The sequence below is a fragment of the Tamandua tetradactyla genome, chromosome 2 (genome assembly GCF_023851605.1).
Source record: "Tamandua tetradactyla isolate mTamTet1 chromosome 2, mTamTet1.pri, whole genome shotgun sequence".
In the NCBI taxonomy this organism is placed as follows: domain Eukaryota; kingdom Metazoa; phylum Chordata; class Mammalia; order Pilosa; family Myrmecophagidae; genus Tamandua; species Tamandua tetradactyla.
Genome location: NC_135328.1, coordinates 100,763,828 through 100,787,439, shown reverse-complemented (window position 1 = coordinate 100,787,439; position 23,612 = coordinate 100,763,828). Strand labels below are relative to the sequence as shown.

At 41.6% G+C, this 23,612-nt stretch overlaps 1 protein-coding gene and 1 long non-coding RNA gene across 4 annotated transcripts in view; one reads left to right on the top strand and one right to left on the bottom strand.

The window, feature by feature from the left end:
- LOC143673629 (uncharacterized) overlaps positions 1-15,828 on the bottom strand; it is a 28,300-nt gene extending 12,472 nt beyond the window's left edge. Inside the window, exons 1-2 of the long non-coding RNA XR_013170490.1 lie at positions 15,601-15,828; positions 1,688-1,782 (exon numbers count right to left, since the gene is read on the bottom strand). This is a non-coding gene — a long non-coding RNA (uncharacterized LOC143673629). The remainder of the gene's footprint in view (positions 1-1,687; positions 1,783-15,600) is intronic.
- The window catches only part of TRPM3 (transient receptor potential cation channel subfamily M member 3), a 288,107-nt gene that overhangs the window by 235,394 nt on the left and 29,101 nt on the right, over positions 1-23,612 (top strand). The window lies entirely within an intron of this gene.

The following is a 23,612-nucleotide window of genomic DNA, read 5'->3' as shown; positions in this document are numbered from 1 at the left end:
TTATTTTGCTTTTTCTGGTTCTCCTTTCTTCTCCAGAATGAGACTAAGACCCCATGGATGTTTTAACAATACAACATTTGGGGATGGAAGAAGGAGGGAGGTGTAGGTATGCTTTATAAACGGGATTCTGTCTGTCCCTCTACAAGTGGCCATTTATTGATGTTGTACTATGAACCCAGCCTAGTGCAACAAACACCACCATCTGGCTGAATACAAGGATTTATTACTGTTATTTTAAAAGAAGGGCTGATTGTAGTTTAGAACTTAAACCCCTCCCCCGGAGACAGAAGAAAAGTGTTTTGTGTGAGTGAAGTATGAAAACAGATTTCCCACGCTGTTAATTAGATCTGCAGTGTTCTACTCATGTGAGAATAAATTTCTACCCCACATCCCAATAGATAACCAACACGGCCTTGGATGGATGCAACCTTCCCGACACCCTCTCCCCAACCACTTAACTGCCTTCCTGACGTTCTGAAATCGGCTGCAATAGTGCTCTCCCTACTGTTCTAAGCTAAATCAGCCAGTTTTCTGTCTAGAGTGCTAAAGAATATCTGTCCTTTCTCAAATGGGTAGAGAAAGCTGCCCCCCAAATCTGTCACTACATTTGGCCAAGGTCATCGGACATCCCTGTCCTCTAAAAAAGTTGATTTTCATGTTATGGCCCTGGGAAGACCCAACTGGGATTGGGTGACCACCCCATCCAGTCGTTAAGAAGAAGTGCAAGGGAGACCCAAGTACCAAGCTGTTTGAGAAAGGTACAGATCATTTACGCTGCCCTCCAGTGTCTTGCCTCTTTTCTGTGCAGTGTCCAGGTTGGTTTGCGAAGCATGTATTCAGGCTGATCGGACCTCATATCCGCTTGGACCCACAGCTCTGCCTGGGGTCTGCCAATAGTATCCTGCAGATGTGTCCCAGTGCTGCTCACCCAAACACACCTTCCCAGGGAGGCTCATTTCTAACCTAACGCACGCGCTCCATATCTAACTCTTTTTGCTTTTGGCTTCAAAATTGCCGAACCCATTTCACGTATGGGAAAATAATCTCTTTCTTCATTAGAATGGATGTCTATGTATGTGTAATGGGACCGTGGGGCTGGATTGCTAACATCGATCCTCCATCACTGAAAGGACAGTTTTAATGCCTCTGCTGTTACTGAACTACAGATTCTTGATATGCATTTCATCTTTTTTCCCATAGTCTGTCCTAAGCACAGAGACTATCAAAAGCCCAAAGACGCTAAAATGAGACTTGTAAGGTTACTTTCCAAATGTGCTTATAAACTAAAATCAAAGGGAGAAAAAGAGGATGGAGTCCCTGTAAAAATCACAAGATAACTTTGGTGCTTTTCACCTGTAAGCCAGGTTGGACTAACACAAATTATAGTCTTTCATCTAAATTATATAGAGAGATTAAAATATTTGGATGGGGGTGAGAGGATGGGATGGGATGTGCATGTGATTGAAAGCAGTGGATAATGAAAGTGAAGAAGGGACAGTAATGACCTGCTCTACCCTAAAAATTTTGTTTAACTCCTGAACTAATTAACGGGAACTGAACGTACCATGATTGTTGTTTGTTTTCAGATAGCCCAACCTCATCTTTAAGTGTTGATGATATATATAACACTAGCTCACTGTGACTCAAACCACTTGTTACCAAGAAGCAACTTTGGGCTCCAACTTACAAAATGTTTTGTTGCCAAATGATAACATCCTTTTGGGCAGTCTCATTTGGGTAGCGTGTGTAGTCCTTCTTCTCCAGATCAGAATCCCACTGGAGCTAGAAGGGAAAAAAGTCACTTAGAGGAGAGGAAGAACAGAATAAGTATCCAGCAGCACCCATGCCAAGGCCAGAGGCGAAGCCAAAATTAGATGACTCGCGCTATCTCAGAAATCTGGTTCTGTGTTTTGGTGTGTGAGGTGCCTGAAAGTACACCTTTGTTGGCAGAGAAAATGGGGTACCTCCGGCTTCCTCTCATCTCTGAATGAATGAGACTTCCATTTATTTACAGGGCATCAGTGTGTTGCCTGCCATACACTCAGATTCCCCAGGCTGAACCAGAGCAGGAGGGAAATGAATCATGCTCGTGAATGCATTAAATAAGAGGCTAAATTTAGTCCTTTCTGCCTCTCTGAGTATTTTTACAAGTTTGGGTAGTAAAGTGAAAGCAAAATGTCCAAAACTAAGTTTCTACCTTTGCAACTTAATACTGTCTTGTCATTTGCACTCACTGCAAATTAACTATCCTTGTTGACTGGGTCATTTTTTTTTCCTTATAGCCTCAGGCCTTCATTTCCCATCTGAAATCAATAGACAGTCTGGGGCAGGAGTCTTTTGTTTGGTTGATTTTGTTTGACTTTGTTTCAGTGTTATCATAGCACAAAAGGTTTGCTATAAAAACATCCTGCTGCTCTCCTCCATTTCATCTTTGTGATGTTGACTGGATTTAAAGTGTTGTTTTTGTCAGGAATCAAGGATCATGTATGTGCGTGTAAAGCTAAAACACTCTTCTGAATTACTTTCCTGCCTCAAATTCTTTATTCCTCATATCAGGTGTGAAAATTAGGACCACCTAAGGAGCCAGTATCTAAAATATAACAGCTTACAGCGGAGCTTAAACAGCAAGGATGGAGAAATTGGCTTAATGTTATATATTTCATTCATTAGACTCGAGTTCTCAAAACTCAGAGCTGTGCATGTGTTTGGTATTCAAGCACTGACCTTCTCTAGTGGATTCAGAGCACAGTAATGTCTAACAGCTATAGCTTAGGAAGTGCTGCCTGTCCAAAGAAAGTATTTTGGAAAAGAAGAACTTGAGCCAATGCCAACTTGGGAAAGTGCAGAATTGTTTGTTGCGTTTTGTTTTCATAAACTGCTAAGGAAGCCAGCCAATAAGAAGCACCGCCCCCGTTCTCTGTCCCTGAAAATCAGCTCACGTTCTGGAGAAGACAGATCTGGCTTGTTTACTGTTGCAAACTTAAGGGCTTAGAGGGTTTACAAATAGTAGAACTGTCTGCAAACAGGCCTTTGGGGTGATTCAGTACACTATTGTGATCAACATTTATTCCACTATCATAACATTCATTTAGCGTTTGCTCCCAGGTAGGACTTTATTTGTTAATTACTTCATTCTTCATTCAGTGGATATGTATTTTGTTCTTATTGTGAGCTGGAACCAAAGCACAGAGATGCATGACATGTCATAGACGTCATCTTCTAGGTACTTACAGTTGGGAGAAGCAAACTAACATCAGCAATATAAGTTAGAGAGGGATCCCAAGGACGAAAGTAGTCAGTTCTATTCTACCTGGGGTGGGAATTAGGGGTGCAATAGATGAGGCTTCCTGTAGAAAGGGGAGGTTGTGGTGAGCCTTGAAATATTAGCAGATGTTTACTAGGCATATGAGAGCAGGGGGTTATAGTGGTATTCCAAACTGAGGCACATGAAACAGAAAATTCCAGGACCAGCAGGTTCTGGCTGCCTGTAGTGGGAGAGACAGGAGGCAGGACAAAGGGCCTAAAGAGACATGAGTATAGAACATGGAGGACTTACAGCCCATGTTCAGGGTAGTACTATGATCAGATCTATGTTTTAATCAAAACCCTTAGGAAAAAGTGCAGTGGGGGTGGGTGGGGATCCATAATAGGGTTGAGATTGGAGATGAGAAGCGATTAGCTAGTGCAATAGCAGTTGAGAGGTAAGGATAGACAACATAGGACTTTAGGAAGGTAAAATCAGAAGGATTAGAGCACAAGTCAGATGGTGCCAGGGTCAGAGGTGGAGAAGTAAATAAGGATTTAAAATGAAGGAGTTGGAAATGACTCCAAGGTTTCTGAGCTAATCAAAAGAGCAGTGTCATTTATAGGATAGAGAACCTGAGAAGAGGATCAGTAGTTCAGTTGGGGTTGGATTGAATATGAGTCTGCCTATGAAAATTCCCAGGAAAACCATGAAGAAGTCTATTTCTTAGATAAATGTCTGGAATTCAGTAGAAAGAGCTGGACTGGAAATATAGATTTAGGAATCAAGAATATAAACTACCAGTTAGAGCCATGGGATCGGGTAAACTTGCCAGAGAGCACTTGCCAAAGAGCAATCCAGTTTGGCTTTATCTTTAATCACATCCTCACAGATCCTGTTTCCAAGCACAGTCACATTCAGGGGAGAGGGGGTTAGGGTTTGAACATATCTTTTTGGAGGACACAGTTCAACCCAAACAGGAGGAAAGTGAGAAGTGTGGTGGGAGTAACTTGCTCAGAGTTTTAAGGCAGCTGAAGACTGAAAGCCTAGGGGTATAAGAGGCCAGATGAAGCTAGTTCTCACCGTCAATCTAGTATAGCCTTTGTTCGGGGTTCTGGGGACAAGTTGGGAGAGAACGCTGAGGCGCAACCAGATCCCAAAGAGGCCCCTCTCAAGTGGCTGGAAAATTCCCTGTCTTAGAGAAGACTCTCCTCTTGAGATTGGCAATGACCTGTGATGCTAGAGAAGCATTACTTGTCACCATTTGCAAGGATTAGCTGTTAATGCCACCTTGAAGACTAAATTTTCCCTTTATGATTTCTAGACTTCTAATCTGTTGCCTACAGTTAAATGTGGTGCTTGGCCCATCCTGGCTATTTTCAGCCTCTTTTATCATTCTGCCTTACACAGAGTACTTTTGGAAAACCTTTATATTTGCATGACCCTGAAGCACATACTTCTTCTACTCTATTGTGAATACTCCAGTCAAGCTTGAGGTAATCCTGTGGGAAAGAAAATATCAGCAGATATGATATATTTTAAATTCTTTAAACTTTCTTGGAAAAAAAAACACCAAACCACCTCCAAAAAGTTGCACTTAGGAGAGAAAAGTTGACTTCCCACCTAGTTGTTGGGACTATTTTGTCACCTATGCGGAACTGATTTATCACTGAGTGGGAAAAAGATATCAAAAATCTGTACCGGCTGGGCCATGATGGCTCAGCAGGCAGAGTTCTTGCCTGCCATGCTGGAAACCCAGGTTTGATTTCCAGTGCCTGCCCATGAAAAAAAAAAAAATGTTGGAACACATTTAAATGTGTATAAAAGTGACCTAAAAATGAGAGTCTGCAAGATTTAGAAAAGAAATTAAATCTATGGCAATGTTAAATACTAAGCAACATTGGAGGAGTTCATGTGTATGTCAGCAGAAAATTAGCAAATAAAGTTTATTATGAGCATGTTTCAGATAAAGTTAGTCATTAAATAGCAATAATCCTTCAACCTCTAGCTGCAGTTGGTTACAGGTAAGGAGAGGCAGTCACTATACATTGAACCCTAGAGACACCTATGCAGTGCTTAACCCAAACCAAAATAATGTTAAATGTCATATAGAATAATATTCAAAACAAAATAGAAGGGGCTTTCCTTACCTAATCGAAAGCTGAAGTGTATTTGCTTTGAATCCCAAGCATAATTCCAGTCACTACCCCTCAAGAAAGGCATAAATACATTGAGCCAGAGAAGAGCATCCAAACTAATCAAGGGGATAAATGAAGAGTTGCGATTTGGGGATAGATGAGGAAGATTAGGACTCTTCTCCCTGCAAAGATGAAAGAGAATAACTCTGAAGTCTATGAACTCACAAAGAACATCTCTTGGAGGATATAGAGACATGACAGTGTTCACCAAATCCCAGTACGCTTGAGCCAAGAATCCCTTGAAGTATGAAAGAGGTAAACTTAGGTCAAATAAAGGAAATGCCATTCTAGAGAGCACATAGAGAATTTATGGGATTTATTTTCTCCCAAGAAATGTTGTAAGAGAAATGATCTCTCAAAGAGAATTTTGAAATTCTCACCTCTTTGATCATAAAAAAGGAGACACCGACAAAGAGTGGCTGTTTTCTGTTTGTTTGCTTCCCCCAAAGAATTAATGCTTTTGAAAGAAAAGGGAGCAGGTGAGGAAAAAGAAGAAGAAGGACCCATGACCTAGAAACTACCTGGGCTATTCCCAATGGTCCGTAATTCCAAATCACACCTAAATATTGATGCCGAAGACCCAGAGTCTGGCCTTGCAGCAGGTATCATAAGTGCTCCATCCCGATACCCTCCCTTCCCCTCGCAGCGAGGGGCGGGGAGTAGGAGGCGGGGAGTAGGAGCCCCAGATCATGTATAAAGCAGATGAGTGATCCAGTCATCTGACCTAACAACTTGATAAGGTTCTCTCTCTCTCTCATTATAGCTGACAGATACTTAATTGCCACCTGTACTTCTTTAAAGGCTGAAATTAATGGCTGTACCTCCGGGCATCCCAAGAGGCACTGAAAGAAGCTGTCCTTGAAGCTGGCAAGTTCATTCCAGCCTAAAAATCTTTTCTTCTACCATATTTCTCAAAGTCCTGCTGTGCCCCAGGCAGGCCCAGTAAGAAAAAAGAAAGATGTACAGAGGACAGCCTCTGTACCTCTTCTAGGTGTCAGTAATGTAGGCTAGGGGTCGGCAAACTTTTTCAGTAAAGGAGCAGATGGTGCCGCGGGCCATCCGGTCTCCATTGTAACTGCTCAGGGCTGCGGCTGCAGAACCAAAGCAGCCAGAGTCCGCACGTGACGTAATGGGCAAGACTATGATCCAAACTTTATTTACAAAAACAGGATGCAGGTCCCGTTTACCCCACTGGCCGTAGTTTGCTAACCCCTGATCTAAACTATCTAGTTATGTCATTGCATTGGCTTCCTTTCCACTTAATTCAGTTGAGAAATATGAAATAAGAGTTTAAGGGGAGAATCATCTTCCTATTTCAAGTTTTCTCCAAGTGTATGAGATGACGTTGCTTTGTGCATTTACTTCACCCAGGAAAAACATTATAGTACTGATTCAAATTCAACAGAGCAACGGAGTAAATTGTCTGTTGTTAAGTTAGTTTATTCAGAGGAAACCTTACTGCTTAGAGAGTGACTCCCAGGCCACAAATGCAGATGCTTCAGGAAAATCAAATTTTTTTAATTGCTATTCTAATTCCACTTATTCTATTTGAACACCCATCTCCCTAAGCTGGGAAAAAATCAACCTCAGGCTCATCCCCTTCATCTTCTCTGGTGAAGGGTATGAGCTCACAGTCGGGGAGCGAAAACGGGATCTGGTTCTTTAGTCATCTCTGTACCTAAGTGACTGCTGGAATGTCCATCAGATCCCATAGGTTATGAAGCCTCCCGCCAGTCCCAAGTTCCAGACCTTTTCTGCATGTGGAGCCCTGATGCCAAACAGAGCTGCTAGGCCCACCATGCCCCCTGTGCCCACAAAGCACATGCAAGTTGGCACTCACTTGCACACTCAAACACACATTTCTCTCCTCTCTCCTCCAAGGCTTCTGCCGAGACATTTCTATCTACTCTCTAAATCCTCCTTTCCTTTGCCCCTTCTATGACTATTTTGAGGTTCCTGAGAGCTTATACATTTGAAATACAAAAGTCAGGAAGACTCAAGGGCTATTTATAGGTTCTGCCCTGCACTCTCCCCTTCCCTGGGTACAGAGCCAGTACCTGAAAGACAGAAGGGAAGGATGAGTATTTCAAAATGCTACCCCACCACACTGATTTAACCATCTTGCAAATAAAAAAAAAAAAGGATACCCAAAATAAATATATGGGCTCCCAGCATGCTAGATATAATCAAAGGGAGGATTTTACAGGAAGTAATTATGACCTGGTATCATAATAAATCATCTCATGGTACAAGGATTTCTTAAGTCCCAGATTGGTTCGTGGGAGGTCTGGCGAATTCTTCCAAAATAGCCCTGTCCAATAGCCTCTTTGGTGGTGATGGAACAGGTCTAGATGTGCCCTGCTCAGTTCCGTACTGTTAGCCACATGACGCTATTGAGCTCTTGAAATGGGAATAGTGTGACTGAGAAACTAAATTATTTTATTTTAATTAAATTTAAATAGCTGCATGTGGCACTGATCTAGAATTTAAAAGCCCTTTACATCGCCAGCCTATGAGGGACAATGTCAGCCCATCATCTCAAACTGCCCAGCTCATATAGGTGCTTGCAAAATAGTGGGTGCATGAATTAAACTCCTTGAAGCAAGGGATAGAAAGAGAGTGAGATTGTTACCAACTTTTACAAGTAACAGTTACAGGAACTACATATAAAGGAATTAGAAAAACCAAAGTACCTGAAATATCAAAGAAGAGGACGAAAAGGAGTCATTTTTTATAAAAGGATATAAAATTTGGATTAAAGTAAATGTAGCAATCATAGACTCCTGCTTCACATCACACACACGGAAAAGTAAAACCAAAGGGATCCTAGAGTTAGTAACTTTCTGAAATTTAGCTTAATTTGTATTCAAGAAGAAAATTGCAACCAGGTTCAAGCAGTAGCATTGAGCAAGTCATCAGTCTGTTCTGTGTGCTAAGATGAACTCTTGGACAGCTATGAGGAAGAGCGAGAGAGGAAAGGAGGAAGAGCGAGAGAGGAGGAAGGAAGGGAGGGAAGGAGAGAGGGAGGGAGGGAGGTCCTTGGTTGTTGAGGGCATCTGAGAAAGGAAGCAAGGGCCGCGTGAGCCCAGCAGTGGGAACGAATGGTGCCGATGCAGAGAGCCCTGCCAGCTCGGAGCTGTGCCACGCTGGCAGTGGTTGCCATGCCTGCTGTAACCATGGGCCTTTCCAAAGGCACAGTGTTCTGACCAAACGCGATGAGGCAGATGGTTGGTTTCCACTCAGAACAGAAGAGAGTACACTCCTTCTGATTCACATAGCAAGATTTTAACTGATTGCTGATTCACAGCGACCAAAAAATAGGCTGATCCACACACAGGTTAACTATTAGCAGATAATCCCGGCAAGGCTCACATGCTCATTGTTTTCTCTCCAATGTGACAAAGTCCAAATAAGCCTGCAACCCGAATATGCAGGGAGAAGTGAGGTGCTCATGATCTTTTGCAAGATTCTGTCCAGTGGAGCGAAAAAGGCTTCCTGCGGCTTCATTTCAGACCACATCTGCCAGGTGATGTCTGACTGGACTGCTTGGCTTGCAGCCAGATATTTAGTTCTCAAATATAAGGCCTAAGGTTCAAGATGACTGCTTACTTGGAAGAAGACCCCAGTAACTTCGTGGCAGATACAGGATTGCAAGTCCTTGTCTCAGTGACATGTTTAATTCAAATAGAGGGCATCCACTGATGAGTTAAGAATAGAGGAGGCTATACAGGAGTTATATGGGTTTCACTTTATATTGGACATAACGCATTTTATGTACTCTTCTGTATACATGATATATCTTACAGTTTAATCAAAAAAGGAATAAAGGAGACATCCTGCTTTCACATCTCCCAGATGCTGTCTTGAATGGATTCATTCATTCAAGGACCTGAGCGCACCTGCTATGCCCCAGGCACTGTGTTAGTGGGCTGGGGATAAATATATATAAATATAATTGCCTCAGCATTGAAAAAAAGTTTATTGGGAAGACTGACAAGGAAACAAATCATTATAAATCGGTGTGATACATATTCAAATAGAGGTGATATACAGGGACTTAACTCAAAAGAAAAAAATGCTCTTTTGTTGGGGGGTGGCAGGGAGGAGAGATGGGGAAGCAGAGGAAAGCAAAAGAGGGTAAGGTAAGGTTAGGGAAATTCTCCTGAGGGATCAGCTAAGCTGGATTGTAAAGGATGTTAAGAGTTTCCAGAGGAAGGACATTCCAACAGAGGGCTGTCATGTACAGAAGGTAAAGTGTGACAGTGGATTCCAGCTGAGAGATATGGGACTGACGGACAGCAGAGATGTGAGACTGCCTCCTTGAGTCAGCCAAATGGATATTAATTAGTTCACCTGCAAGGGCCTCCCAAGCTTCCTTTTCATCATGGGTTAGCGTGTGATGCCATATTGTTTTTGTCTGGTTTCTTGTGTGTAGCCCCTACTGGACCACATGCATTTGAGGGGAACCATAGGGCAGGATCTGTGTCCATTCTTTACCATCATTTGAGTGAATAAATGGAGATAAAGTTAGAAAGGTCGTCTGTTTATGTGCCAGGCTAAGGAAATTGGATCTTTTCTTATGGGAAATTCGCAGCTCACCTTGTGTGGAGCTACTTTCTAAGTTAAGTTTCCAGTTTATGGCATTTGTAGATGTGATTGTAGGGTGGGAAGATTGTGGTTAGAAAATATACAATGGAAAGGCTCATTTTAGGAAATCTAGATAAGCTATAGAAAGCCTTTTATTGCAAAATGTCTTCTAAAAGAGAGGTCACAAGCTTCTCTCTTAAGATTCAAACAAACACTGTCAGGTTAAAACAACTAATTCCCCACCCCTTAGGGTGGAGTATTTGAATTCTAACCCCCCAAAATAGCTGAAATCAGCATTCAGAGAAGGATAGTAAAATGGGGACAGATAATTTGAAAGCAGATGGCTCAGCCCGGGTGAGGTAGACTTTGAACAGCCAGAGGACAGCATGAGGGGACTATGTGCCTAGAGGGAAGGGAGACAGACTGTGGAGGAGGTTCAGAAAGAGAGATAGTGGCAAAAACAACTTTGCCTACATGGCTCTTTTGCCTAGAGCCCTGACAGATGCCAGGCTTGACTCCAAAAACAGTCTTCTATATTGTCTGCAATAAATTGCTGGTGCCTGAATTCAAATATCAGAATTACTTGAAGTTGTAAAAGCCTTTTGCTCCCCCCACTTCCGTCTGCAGGCACTGGGCTTCCCAACTCTAGCTTCTTCAATTCAGCCAAGTTTCTCCTCATTTATACCTCACCTTTCCCCTGGCAGAAGACTAACAGAGAGACAAAGGACTGGAAGGAAGAGAGAGGAGAGGAGCTAAACGCATTCATGTACCACCTCCTTTTGCCTTTTCTTTTTTATCGCTGGGTCATCTTTTATCTGTCGGCAGGCACATCAAAAATCTGTTCCCTACTGTTTTAGTTTCCCAGCTGCTGAAACAAATTCCAAACAATGGGTTGGTGCAAACAATGGAAATTTATTGGTTCACGATTTTGACTAGGAGAAATCCAAAATTAAAGCATCCAACGGTAATGTTCCCCCCCCCCCCCCCCCCCCGAAGGCTTTGGCACTCGGAGTTGACTGCCGGCAACCCTTGGCCCTTGGCTTTTCTGTCACGTGGCAGTGCACATGGCAGCGTCTTCTCCTTTCTCTTCCAGGTTCTGTTGACTTCTGGCTTCTGGTTGCTCCCCATGGTTTCTCCTTTCATGTCCAATTTCCTTTGCTTATAAGGGCCTTAGCCATATTTGATTAAGGCCCACCCTCATTCATTTCGATCACACCTCAATTAATAACATCTTCAACTGTCCTATTTACAAATGGGTTCACACCCTCAGGACCAGGGGCTCAGACCTGTGCATGCTTTTGTGATGGACATGATCAATCCACAACACTCAGGGAACCCCAAAGTTTAAAAGGTCCTAGGATGGCCAAGAAACTGGAGTGTTTTCAAAGAAGTTTTCTTGTCATCACAAAAAAAATCTCTTGCTGTTAAGGTCTATCTCGGGGGTTCTCAGCCAGGGACGGTTTTGTCCCTGGGGACATTTGACAGTGTCTGGAGACGTTTTTGGTTGTCACAACTTGAAGGGTGCTACTGGTGTCTTCTGGGAGAGAGGGATCCTCCTACAAATCCTATAGTGCACAGTATTGTCCTCCAACAAAGAATTATGAAGCCCTAAATGTAAACAGAGGTTGAGAAACCCTGGTCTCTCAGAATCCAAACTTCAACTCCTTATTGTTGCTTCTCAAAGAAAAGTAGCACAATGTAGTTACCCTCAACATCAGAAAAATCCTCAAGGATAGATCTGAAAAGACCCCACATCCACACAAGCTGAAGCCAGGAACAGTGTGCTCTGGATCCCTATTTACCAAGACTTGCAGAGTTTTACAGCATTTTCTTCCTTTCCCCTTCTATCTTCTGGCCAGAGACCAATTTAAGACATCATGCAATTATAGTGTCAGAATGGGCAATGTGATGAACTACTATTGGCAAACACCAGTAGGTTCCTTCTCCTGCTGTTATGTGTCAGTCTTGGGTAGAATAAGTCCAGCTATCATTGCAATGAAGAAAAAGAACCCAGAGACCTTAACCATCATTCAGAATTCACTGAGTATTTTGCTAATCCAGGTGGCACCTAACAAATTTCAGCACTTCCATTCCCAAGTTTGTATCTAAAAGATGCCAGTTCTGTTTTTTTTTGCTTTTTTTTTTTAAATAAAGAAATGCCACCATGCTTTTCCTAGTGGTCTGAATATGACCTCAGAAATCCTGATAAATTTTCCAGTTTAGTCAACCCAGCTTATCATCTGGGATGAAACATGGAGGAGAGTCATATTCCCCATGATAAGGCAGAATATATTTACTGACCAACTTAACACTACCGGACCAAAATCAAAACAGCTTTTAAATATTTGCTAGAGCCAGTGACATTCTCCTGAGTAGACCACAGGGTCCTGACTTGCAAAATTACAGTCCTTGATGCAAAGGAACAAAGTCTGCCAGATGCCCTTTTTAATATTCTGAACAAGGGCTTCAGAAGGCGAATGCCACTGTGAACTGAATGGTTATAGTACTGTTACAGGAAAGCCAGTTGCTGACAAGTACTTCAAAGTCACTTCTGCCACCTGAGGAACATAATGTTCAACTACCGAAGGAACTATATATGGTGCATGCAGTTCTATTATATAGGAAGTAATTGAATATACAGGGTGAGAGACCACCTCTATCAAACAGGTCACATGCTAAAAGACTTGATTTTTTTCTAGTGGATGGGAGATTCGAAACTCTATCAGGAGTCTATATAAGATAATCAACTGTTGAAAACCTCACTGCTTTTTGCAAAACATATAGCAGCTGTTCTTAAGCAGATGGTACAGAGTATGAAGGTACCTGAGTACCTTACTAGCTATCACGTGTGCTGTAGCGGCTGTGTCACAGGTTGCATGGGTTTCTTCTGGCTTTTCTAGGGAACAGGAAGCAGTTAACATTTGTTGAGATCCCATTACAGTGGCTGGCATCAGACCGGGCATATGGTACGCCTCAACTGGTTTAGTCCTGATTTACCGTGGATGCACAAAAAGTGCAGAAGCTAAGTAACTTCCCATGGTTTTTTTGTTTGTTTTAACATGGGCTGGCACCAGGAATCGAACCCAGGTCCTCTGGCATGACAGGCAAGCATTCTTGCCTGCTGAGCCACCATGGCCCACCGGAAGCTAAGCAACTTGATTGCAGCACACAAAGCTAAGTAATTTGCAGTATAATAGAAAGCTGCTTTCTGATTCCTTAGCCCTGCTCTTTCCCCTGTACTTCACTGCAGTGATGGAACCTCAGTCATTTTTTTATTTACTTAACAACTACTCATTGAGTGACCTACTCAGCACTGGAGATAAAGTATAAAGAAGAGATGTGTCCCCCTTCCCTTCATGGGAGTAACTTTCTACTGGGGGTATGTCGGGTATCCCCAACACCACCCTCAGTTTCGGTGATTCACTAGAAAGACTCACCGAGCTCAGCAGAGCTGTTGCACTCACAATTTTATAGTTTATTATGGTGAAAGGATGCAGATTAAAATCAGCAAAACTAAAAAGCAATAGAGCAGAGTCTAGGAGAGACCAGACACAAGATTCCAGTTGTCGTCTCGCAGTGGAGTCATGCCAAGAGTGCTGAGTTCTCTCAGCAATAATGTGTGACAACATGTGGGACTATTGCCTATCAGGGAAGCTTACCCTAGCTTTGGTATCCAGGGCTCTTATCCAGGATTGATCACATAGGCTAAACCAGTCACCCATGCAGCTCATCTACATTTTCATCCTCTCCAGAAGTCAAGCTGCTACCATGTGGCCCAGGGATCCCTCATAAATCCCATTATTAGCATAGGCTAGATGGTGTGGCCCAAGGCCCAGGTAAGCAAAGACCTTCTCATCTGGCTGTTTCAAGGGTTTAAATGTTGACTCCCAGGAGCCGGACAAGGACCAAATCTTCCTTTGGCGTATAGTCTTCCTTTGGCATAACCCAGAGTTGCTGAGTTAATTCTTTCCTGCACAGGAAGCAAATAAACAAGATATTTTCTGATAGTAATAAGTTCTATGAGAAAATAAATCCAAGGAATGGGATAGAGAGTCATTATAATAGGAAGCTGGGGGGATACGATTTTATGTGGACTGGTCAGAGGAAGACCTTGAAGAAGTAACATTGAGTTGAAATGTGAATGGTGAAAAGAAAACAGGTGCAGGAAGATCTGGGGAGAGAACAGTCCAGGCAGGGGGGTGGTAGCAAGAACAAAGGCTCTGTGGTGAGAATGATTGTGATATTCTCAATCTTAAGACACTTAAGATCATAAGTTAAGATCTAAAACAACTCAAGTTGGTGTAGCATGTCATCCTGTGTTCAAGTATGTAGCTCAATCGTGAATTAAGGCCTAGATATAAGAACTGTATCAGCAGCCATTCAGCCCATGACCCTAGTCCTGACATTCAAGAAGGTAGATACTCTAGAATCACCCAGAAGCCAGTGGTTCACAGAATCAGGAAGGCAGCTGTCTCCACTGTTGGGGCCATCCTGTGGCCTCACAGAAGGGCTTCAATAGCTCTAGGACTGTAACACTGTGCATACTCCCAGAAGCATGAAACATGGATAAATTAGACACTCTAGCATGAAAAAAAATTGTTGTACTTCCAGAGAGGAGATTCACCTAACTGTAAGTATGTCAGAAGAGCATCCATCAACAAAACTGTGAGCAACGTGGTGATGCAAGTGAGAATGCAGCATTTGTAAGTGAGACATGTCTCGCAGGTGGGCCAGAAAATTACAAATTTATGGATGGGAAGAGGCAGCTAAAAAGTGTTAGCCCCAAGGTAGCAGCAACACTGTACTGGATATAAGCCTTACTCGTGGATAAACCCTTACAGAAGAGTTTGCTTTTGGAAATGATCAGTAGTCCCAAGGAAATTCACATTTATAGAGTGCCTAGTGTGGGTGGAGAATTTGGGGAAGAATGGTTTGAGTTTGCATGATAGGGACAGCCCAGGACAGAACCAGGAGCCGTAGGCTCTGAGTCCCAGGTCTACTACCTCTGCTAATTCTGTGACCTTGGGCAGATCACTGAACCTCTCTGTTCCTCAGTGTCCTGAATAAATTCAGCACGGTAAGGAGGTCTTTCTTGGTGTCCCTCCTCCTCAGGAGCACTGTTGAGTAAAAGAGCAGTCCTTCCCAAATACATATAATAAGCCCAAGAAATACAGGAATTCTTGCATATTGTAAATCCATGCATAATAAGATGTAGCTAAATTCTGCATCAATGTCAGGGCAAGATGTATTCAAAGAAAAACATTTAATAATAGCACTGGTGTTGTGCAGATGTGCCAAATTAATGAAAATGATACCCAAGTGACTGATGTTTGGGAAAGAATGAAACAGAATTGCATTTTAAAAAACAATACCAAGGTCTATTCAGAGAAAAGGTGATATGGGTAGTGTCCTAGTTTGCTAGCAGCTGGAATGCTATATACCAGAAATGAAACATCTTTTATAAAGAGGAATGTATTAAGTTGCTAGTTTACAGTTCCAAGTCTGTAAAAATGTCCAAATCAAAGCAAGACTATAAAAAATGTCCAATCTAAGGCATCCAGGGAAAGATACCTTGGTTGAAGAAGGCCCATGACGTTCAGGGTTTTTGTTTCAGCTGGAAAGGCACATGGTGAGCTCTGCTAGCTTTCTCTTCATCGGCTTCCCTGGGGCTCTGTCCGTTCTGTTGGCTCTGTCAGTTCTGGTAGCTCTAGTAGCTCTTTCCAAAATGATTTCCTCTTACAGGGCTCCAGTAAGCAACCCCACTATGAATGGGCGGAGACACATCTCCGTGGAAACCACCTAATCAAAAGTTCCACCCACAATTGAATGGGTCACATCTCCATGGAAACTATCAGAAAGGTCCCACCCATCAATATTGAATGAGGATTAAAGGACATGACTTTTCTGGGGTCCACAATAGATTCAAACCAGCATAGCTAGTAACAGTGGAAGGATGAAATGGAGTCTTGAGTCCTACAAGGCTGAAGCTTACAAAGCTACTTCCCCAGTCCCTTCCAGCACGGAAGCCAACCAAAGTAGACGGAGGACCCTGGACTCATCCAAACAGCCGGATGCCTTCTAGGCTCCACTATTCCATTGTGCTCTTTTAAAATCAAGTCCATTAAAACAACTAGACAAAAAAAAAGCAATCCCAAATAGCATGATTCTCTTTCTTCACAGCAAAATAGAAGCAGAGCATTATGAAAAAACGTGATTGCTTTTGTCCCATTGTGTCTGTCTTCCAGCAGCCTGAATGCCATTCTGCACAGCTAATCCAATTATTCCTCCATTCATGGGGTCAGCAAATATTTAGAGCCTACTCTGTTCCAGGCACTAGGCTGCGTGCCGGGGGAACATTAATGAGCAAAACCAGTGAAGGCCCTGCATTCTTGAGAGCTCAGGGTTTAGGAGAGGCATCAGATATCAAACATATATTCACATAAATCAGCAAACCTAAAATCTGATATGTGTATGATTGAGAAATAAAGGGTGCTATGAGAACATCTGACAAGGACACTATTAGGGGCTCAGGGAAAGGCTCTCTGAGGAAGTGACCTTTAAGCTAAGATCTATAGACTCAGTAGGAGAATACCAGGGAAAGAGCAAGAGAACAGCAGCTCAGGAAAAGGGGATAGTCTGTGCCAAGGACCTGAGACAGGAAGGAAAGTGACTCCTGCCTGTAACTGAGAGAGGCCAGCGTGACAGGAGCATATTGTGCAAGGAGGGAAATGGTATGGAATGAGGACCAAGTCATGCAGGGCTGTTTAAGCCATTTTAAGTATTTCAATTTTTTCTTATGTTTAGTGGGAAACCTATAAAGGGTTTTGTGTAGGAAGTATGGGTTGGTGATGGAGTGTATATGACATGAATTGAATGATTTGATCTGCATTTCAGCATCAATCCAAAAGTTTCCTTGGTTTAAGAATATACATTGTCAAAGACTCAGTAAGCACTAGATTCTATAGACTAGGAACTGGCAAATCTGACTTCCAAGCTCAGTTTTGCCCTTGTGTGCTCTTCGTAAGGCTGAGACAGCTAATAGTTGTGAAATGAAGTTTTTAGACTCAGACTGGATCAGTGGGCTCAACTGGGGCAATATGGCCCCCATAATTTGGAAATTTTAGTTTGGAAATTGAGTGTGCGTTTGCTTATCCTCCCTGATAGGAGACACCACTGGCACTTCGTGGGCGGGGTCTAGTGGCATGAGGTGATTTGCCATGAGCAGAACTCCCACAATAAAGCATTGTTCTCTTCTCCATGCAACTTTCCAGCTTTCCACCAAACATTCGTGTAGGTGAAAAACCTGTTTGCCACTATCTGAGCATAACTTTTATTTTACATTAAAACACACAATATTTTAACACGTTTTTACGAAGCCCTGGATTTTCCAGGAATGCACCCACCATGAAAATAGAGGAAGATGATACTTGTTTAGTTTGGAATATTCCCAAGGATTGTTTGCAATTTTGGAAAACCATCTCACCACTGGCAGTGCTGCATAGTATTTGTGTCTCCAATATGGAATTCCTTCATCATTCTACCTTAATATCCATCTCATTCATGGTGATTCTACCTTTAATCATTGGACCTCTTCACTATGGCTTCTAGAATAGTCGTGTCTGAGTATTTGTGTCTTGAAATATGTATCATATATACAATGTATATGTATGTATATTGCTTTGTTTTTATATTAACATTGTGGCATTACATTAATTTTTCTCTGATTATATGTACAGGTAAATTATATCACCTATAAACTTCATTTCAGAATAGTGCAGGAGGCAGTATAAAGTATTCTTTTTTTAAAAAAATATGGTATTCGGTCTGATAAGATTGAGAACAACTGAACAAGCTTGTTCAGTGCTTCAAAATGCTATGATTTTAGGAGTCTAAAATCTTTGTATAGATTTCTGGTAACTTTAGCTGGTGGAGAATTCTATGTAAAATTGTACTTTGATAAATAATGTAGAGTGATCAAGGTTAACATCAGTGACAGGTCAGTCAGTGTCATTGACCCCCCGATACGATGAGAAGGGAATTCCATCTTTGGTATATCCTTTCCAAGCCCATCACCCCTGATTGCTCATGAGAAAAAAAAAAAAAAAACTCAAATTGAAAGACACTCTACAAAATCCCTGACCTGTGCTCCTCAAAACTGTCAAGATGAAGAACAAGGGAAGACTGGGGAACTGTCCCAAACCAGGCAAGGCTGCAGAGATGAGACAACTAATGCAGTCTGGGCGGGATCCTGGAAGAAAAGAGGACATTAGTGGAACACTGATGATATTTGAAGCAAATGTAGTTGATAGCAATGTGCCAGTGTAAGTGCCTTAGTTTTGACAAATGTGCCATAGTCATGTAAGACTGAAGGGGAGATTCACTAGGGGAGACTAGGTAAAGGGCACACAGGAATTCTCAGTACTATCTTTGCAACTTGTCTATAAATCAAAAATTACTTCTAAATAAAAATCTATTTTTCTAAAAAAGTGAGGGGATATTAAGGGTACCACATTAAACAGAACATAAGGATTTTTTCTAAAGATATAACTATCATGTGGAAAGACACAATTAAAACATAAGAAATGCTCCATCCTCCCTTCCTTTCTGCGTCATTTTATGAAGAGGTCAAAGACAGCAAGGGAACCACCTTCAGCTACTGTAAAACACAATGTCCATAGTGCGAGACCTGGTAGAGATGGAGTAAATGGAGAGGGAGAGTGAAGCAGATGAATTGAGACCAAGCTTTGGAGGAGTAGAGGGGCCAGATAGAAAGGCTAGGTAACAGAAGCAGAAGACGGGATTAGTATCTGGGCTAATCTTGAGGAAAGTTCATGTCAGACAGTAATGAGATGGGAAGATAATAAAAATAATAGCAAAAACTTGCTTAGCACCTTCTCTGCATCTGGCACTGTTGTATATGTTTTATATATGTTAATTCGTTTAATCCCCTACCTATGAAGTAGGATTATTGCCTCTATTACTAATGGATAAGGAAACTGAGGCACAGAGATTATTGCCTGCACATCTCATTTGCAATGGACTAATTTCTCCCTTCCCTTAAATGATTTGCTGGCCATTCGATGGACATTTGGTGCTGGTATCTACTCTGTAAAATAGTTAGGGGGTCATGGTATAGTAGCCCAATATTCAATGTATTTAATTTACACCAGATTTTCTTAGAGAGGGAAAAATGACAGAATGTTGCTCTCAAGCGATTTACATTTTAAATTATCATTAAATAATATGACCTAAAAGTATATGAATTTTGACTAATAGGAAAGGTGAATCTGAATTAGCAGATTCTGAATTGCCGATTCTTTTTAAATGCCATGTCATTACTTTTTACACATATACTTAAATTAGGCTAGCCAGATTCTACAAAAATAAAGAGTCCCAGAATCTGAGTAACTTTGATTTTGAGCTCTAAAGAATTCAGATGGCCAGATCCACCCAAAGACTGAAACATTCTTAACTTCCATTTCGTTAGGTCTCAAAATAGAGCAAATTAAGTCCCATCAGCCATTGTCCATGGATCAATTTTGAGTCAGGTTAATGGAAACATAACTTAGATTGGAGACAGACCTAAAGGAAGTGTAGGTTAAAAGGAATAACAAATTAACTAATTAGTGAATGAAAAGAACACCGCAGTGAATAGATTCTTGGTACCTCTCTGCTCACTGGACCTTGCATAGAGCAGATCTCTTAGATGGACATAAACATGATTGTAAACATCTTGATTTGTCTCAGATGCTGATGCACAGACTTCCACTTGTTGATAAAGCCAAATCTATTTGCTTGATATTCCTTAACTGAACATCACTGATTCCTTTTGTGATCTGGGCTAGTGGGAATAGTGCATATCCATGGAAACTGACAATATAATGAATTCCTTCATCTAGTAATGTGAAATAATAGGCTTTTCTTAATGACAGGCAGCAAAACAAGATTTTGCTTTGTTCATTGCTTATACATGATTTTATGCTGCTCCTCAACCTCTTCTCTATAGAGATCCTGCTGCAAAGCCAGTCCTTCCCTGCTAAAAAAAGGCTTTCGGTCAAGGTGAGTTTAAGTAGCCCTGCCTAAGCAAACTACTTGTTTTTGGGCCATCTACACAGTCTAGTGAAATGGAGAGACCTCCAACTCTCTGGATTAGAAATGAACTGTGTACACAGTTAACTATGAAAAACAAGACTCGAAGAGAATTTAAATCAAATCTTTGAGCCTATGAGATGAGTCAACTTGTCCAACACGTTATAATGACATTTCCTAACCTGAAATCATTCATGTCCCTTCTAAAAAGTATCAGTTTTCTCTTTTCCACAGACATCATCAGACAATAAACAAAAAGAAAACTTGACTTTTTATTTTCTTTGTTATATTTGTGGTGGTGTTTTGCATTTATGTTGAAGGTATTATCTACATAGATGTGGTTCCAATGTAGGCATATCAGGCAAATATCACTTATAGTCCAATTTATCCTCAAAAATCCTTATGACAGGGAAAGAGTATCACTTATTACTTAGGGACATCACTATTTGATGGCCACCGACCCAGACAAAAGAAAGCAACATAAGGGGACTAAAGGCAGATGTCTGGACATTCAAACTATCCGACTTATAAAATAAATTTCAACTCCCAGTGAAAAATAGCACAATGTGGTTGTTAAGATGATGGAAACTTAGGTCTGAATCCAGGTTCTGCTTCTACTGGGCAAGGTATGTGTGATGATATACATGAAGGTAATATTTGTGAAACAACTGGCATCAATCTCTAGAATGGCTGTAACCAGAATTGTTTGCTAAACAGTCATAAATGTTTGCTGTGCTTAAGTTCAAAACTTGTCTCAGCAGGCCCAAATCAACCCTGTTATTTGAAAAAAATTGTAGAGAAAAACTTGGCCATCTGCCCTATATCCGTATGAGTTGATACGTCCTGATCTGACCTCAAGGAACAATTATCACTCTCATTCCACTAGACATTGGTTTTATGTCTCCTTAAGTAGAATTGCATCTTACACAGGAATTCTGTTGTAATTAGATGCATTCTATTGTAATTAGGTGCATATATGACACTATCCCTCTGTATCTTATTAGCTAATTTGGGAATCAAGCTGGATTTACTCCTATAACCTTCTCTTAGTTCTCTTTCATTGTCTCTTTTCTTTTTCCCTCTCCTCCTCCTCCTCCTCTTCCTCACTGCTATCTTGTTCTTCTTTTTCTCCTCCCTCCCTCCCCCTCTGTCTCTCACTTACCTGTGTGTGTGTACATGTATGGTATGTGTGTGTGCATGCATGTATATGTGTGATATTTGAGAGTGTGGCATAGAGCCCACAATTAACCAGCCCCATGTTAGTGAATATTTGCACAAAATATAGAAAAAGAAAGACTAACATGTAACTAATTCAGTTACAGGCCCTCCCCCCAAGTTTGAACCCCACAAGTGCTCGTCTACCAGAACACAGAGAATGGCCTTTGTTTCCCAAATAGACAAGGGATGTAAATGGAAAAAGCCCAACTGTTTCTATGTGCGACCCAGAAACTAGCCAATTTTTATACAGCTTGTGGTTTAGTTTTAGAACTTTCCCACAGGTCTATTCAAACTAACTTGGCTAAAGAAATTGCCTCTCAGAGAGCATCGATCCGAGTGAAGCTACATAGAGCATTAGTTTATAATCCATGATGGTCATGTTTTTAAAAAACAAACTTAGGTCAGCTCTCCAGTGTCACTAGTTTGTACTTTGGAGTGTTTATTCAAAGACAAAGTGAATCCATCTTATTTTCAAAACCTGTAATGAACATGATATTCCTACCACACACTCAGTTGATCATTTGTGAAAACAGCAGCATCTTTGTGTGTGTGTGTGTATATGTGTGTGTTTCCAGGCCCAAGAGAAAAATATCGATTTGACCATATATTTCACTTAAAAAAAAAAAAAGAGAAAAATGGCATCATTCCTATATTCATGAAGAAGGGAAATGAGAATTTAAATCTACCCTTTCTTTTCATACGCTTTTGTAATGGATTTGCATAACACTGATGAGTAAAACTATAGAGTATTTTCACACTAACCGCTGGTGACAGTTTTGGTTGAGTTTCCTGCCTTGGAAATGGTTAAGGTACTTAAGATACAGGGGGGTTTTGCCTGTACCTCAGCTTATTGTTCTTTAATACAGCAGGTGCCCCAGACTGTCTGTGCTGAGCAGCAACCACTAAGGAATTTAGCTGCGGTGAGAAAAGCCCAGATTGTGCTCTGAAGTCATCAATAAGAACCTTGTTCCCTCTCCCTAAGCCTCATACTGTGAGGTTTTCTTCTAACTAGCAAAGTTGATTTTACTCCAATCAGATTAGAATCCAGGTTTCCCTCTGCTGGATGCTGTTTGGCCAGTAAAGGCAGCATTGCTATTTATGTGAGTGGGATTCAGAGAGAACCAGAGGAAGGCCTGGCACCCATGTCTATTAACTTTCTATGTCTTTATGGTGAGTGGATGTGAAAGGCAGTCTGAGAGTTTCCATGCTGTCTGCAGAGGATCAAAATTCATCTGCCTTCCCACTGGTTCATTTCTCTCCCTGGCATGTGGGGCATGGCCCTGTTTCATTTGAGGGCATTAGAGAGCTATTAGAAAAATTAGAAGTAATTAATAGAGGGTGTAGTAGAGCAAGAACTATCAGGCCTGAGCAAAGGGAAATTCATTTCTTTAATAAACCCAAGAAAGGATTCTAGTAAATAAAAATGCTTGATTGTCATATGTTCGTCTCCCCTGGGCCTGATTTATTCCGGGGGGTCCTTACGAAGGCCTGCAAGTCCCGGCGTGATGCTCTCCCTCCCTCCACCCCTTAGGCCTCTTTCCTCTCCTCCTGTCACTCTCTCTTGGATTTGCTCCTGGCAGGGGAACCTTCTTAAGGTCCCTGGAACACAGCACCCTGTGCCCCAGGGCCCTTGCCTAAGCAGTGCCTGCTGCCTACAACAACCTTTACCCAAAGAGCTTCTTGACCAACTCCCTCATCCAAGATTGGAGTCTTATTTACATCTCACCTTTTCAAGGCAACCTTAACAGCATCCATCACTTTCTAACTCATCACTTATTTTATTTATCATTTATTGGTTTTTTTTCTGTCCACTCACCACTACCACCGCCCCTATTTTCTCCAAAGTAGGCTATGCAAGGGTAAGGATCTTTGGTATTTTGTTTATTGATGTATCCCAAGCAGTTAGTACCGCATCTGGCACAGATAGTAAGGACTCTATAAAGACTTGTTGAATGAGTGAGACAGCAGGCTGGGCATGTATAATCATCATCATCAATATTATTTCCGTTATCATTATTATAACAGGCTTATGCATATTATTGACTTGTCCAAGAGATGGCTTACTCATAAACACACTGACTTACCCATAGATAGCAAAATATAATATCTAGAACTCAAATAGAACCCATCTAAGGCTAGTGCATTGTGTCTAGTGGCTTCAAGGAATGATTTAGTAAGATGAAACAGTTGTAGACAGAAGCCAAAACAGGAAACAAAAATAGTCAAGTCATGATTAACCACAAAGTGCATTTCCCATCCTTCCCCTCTTTCTGTGG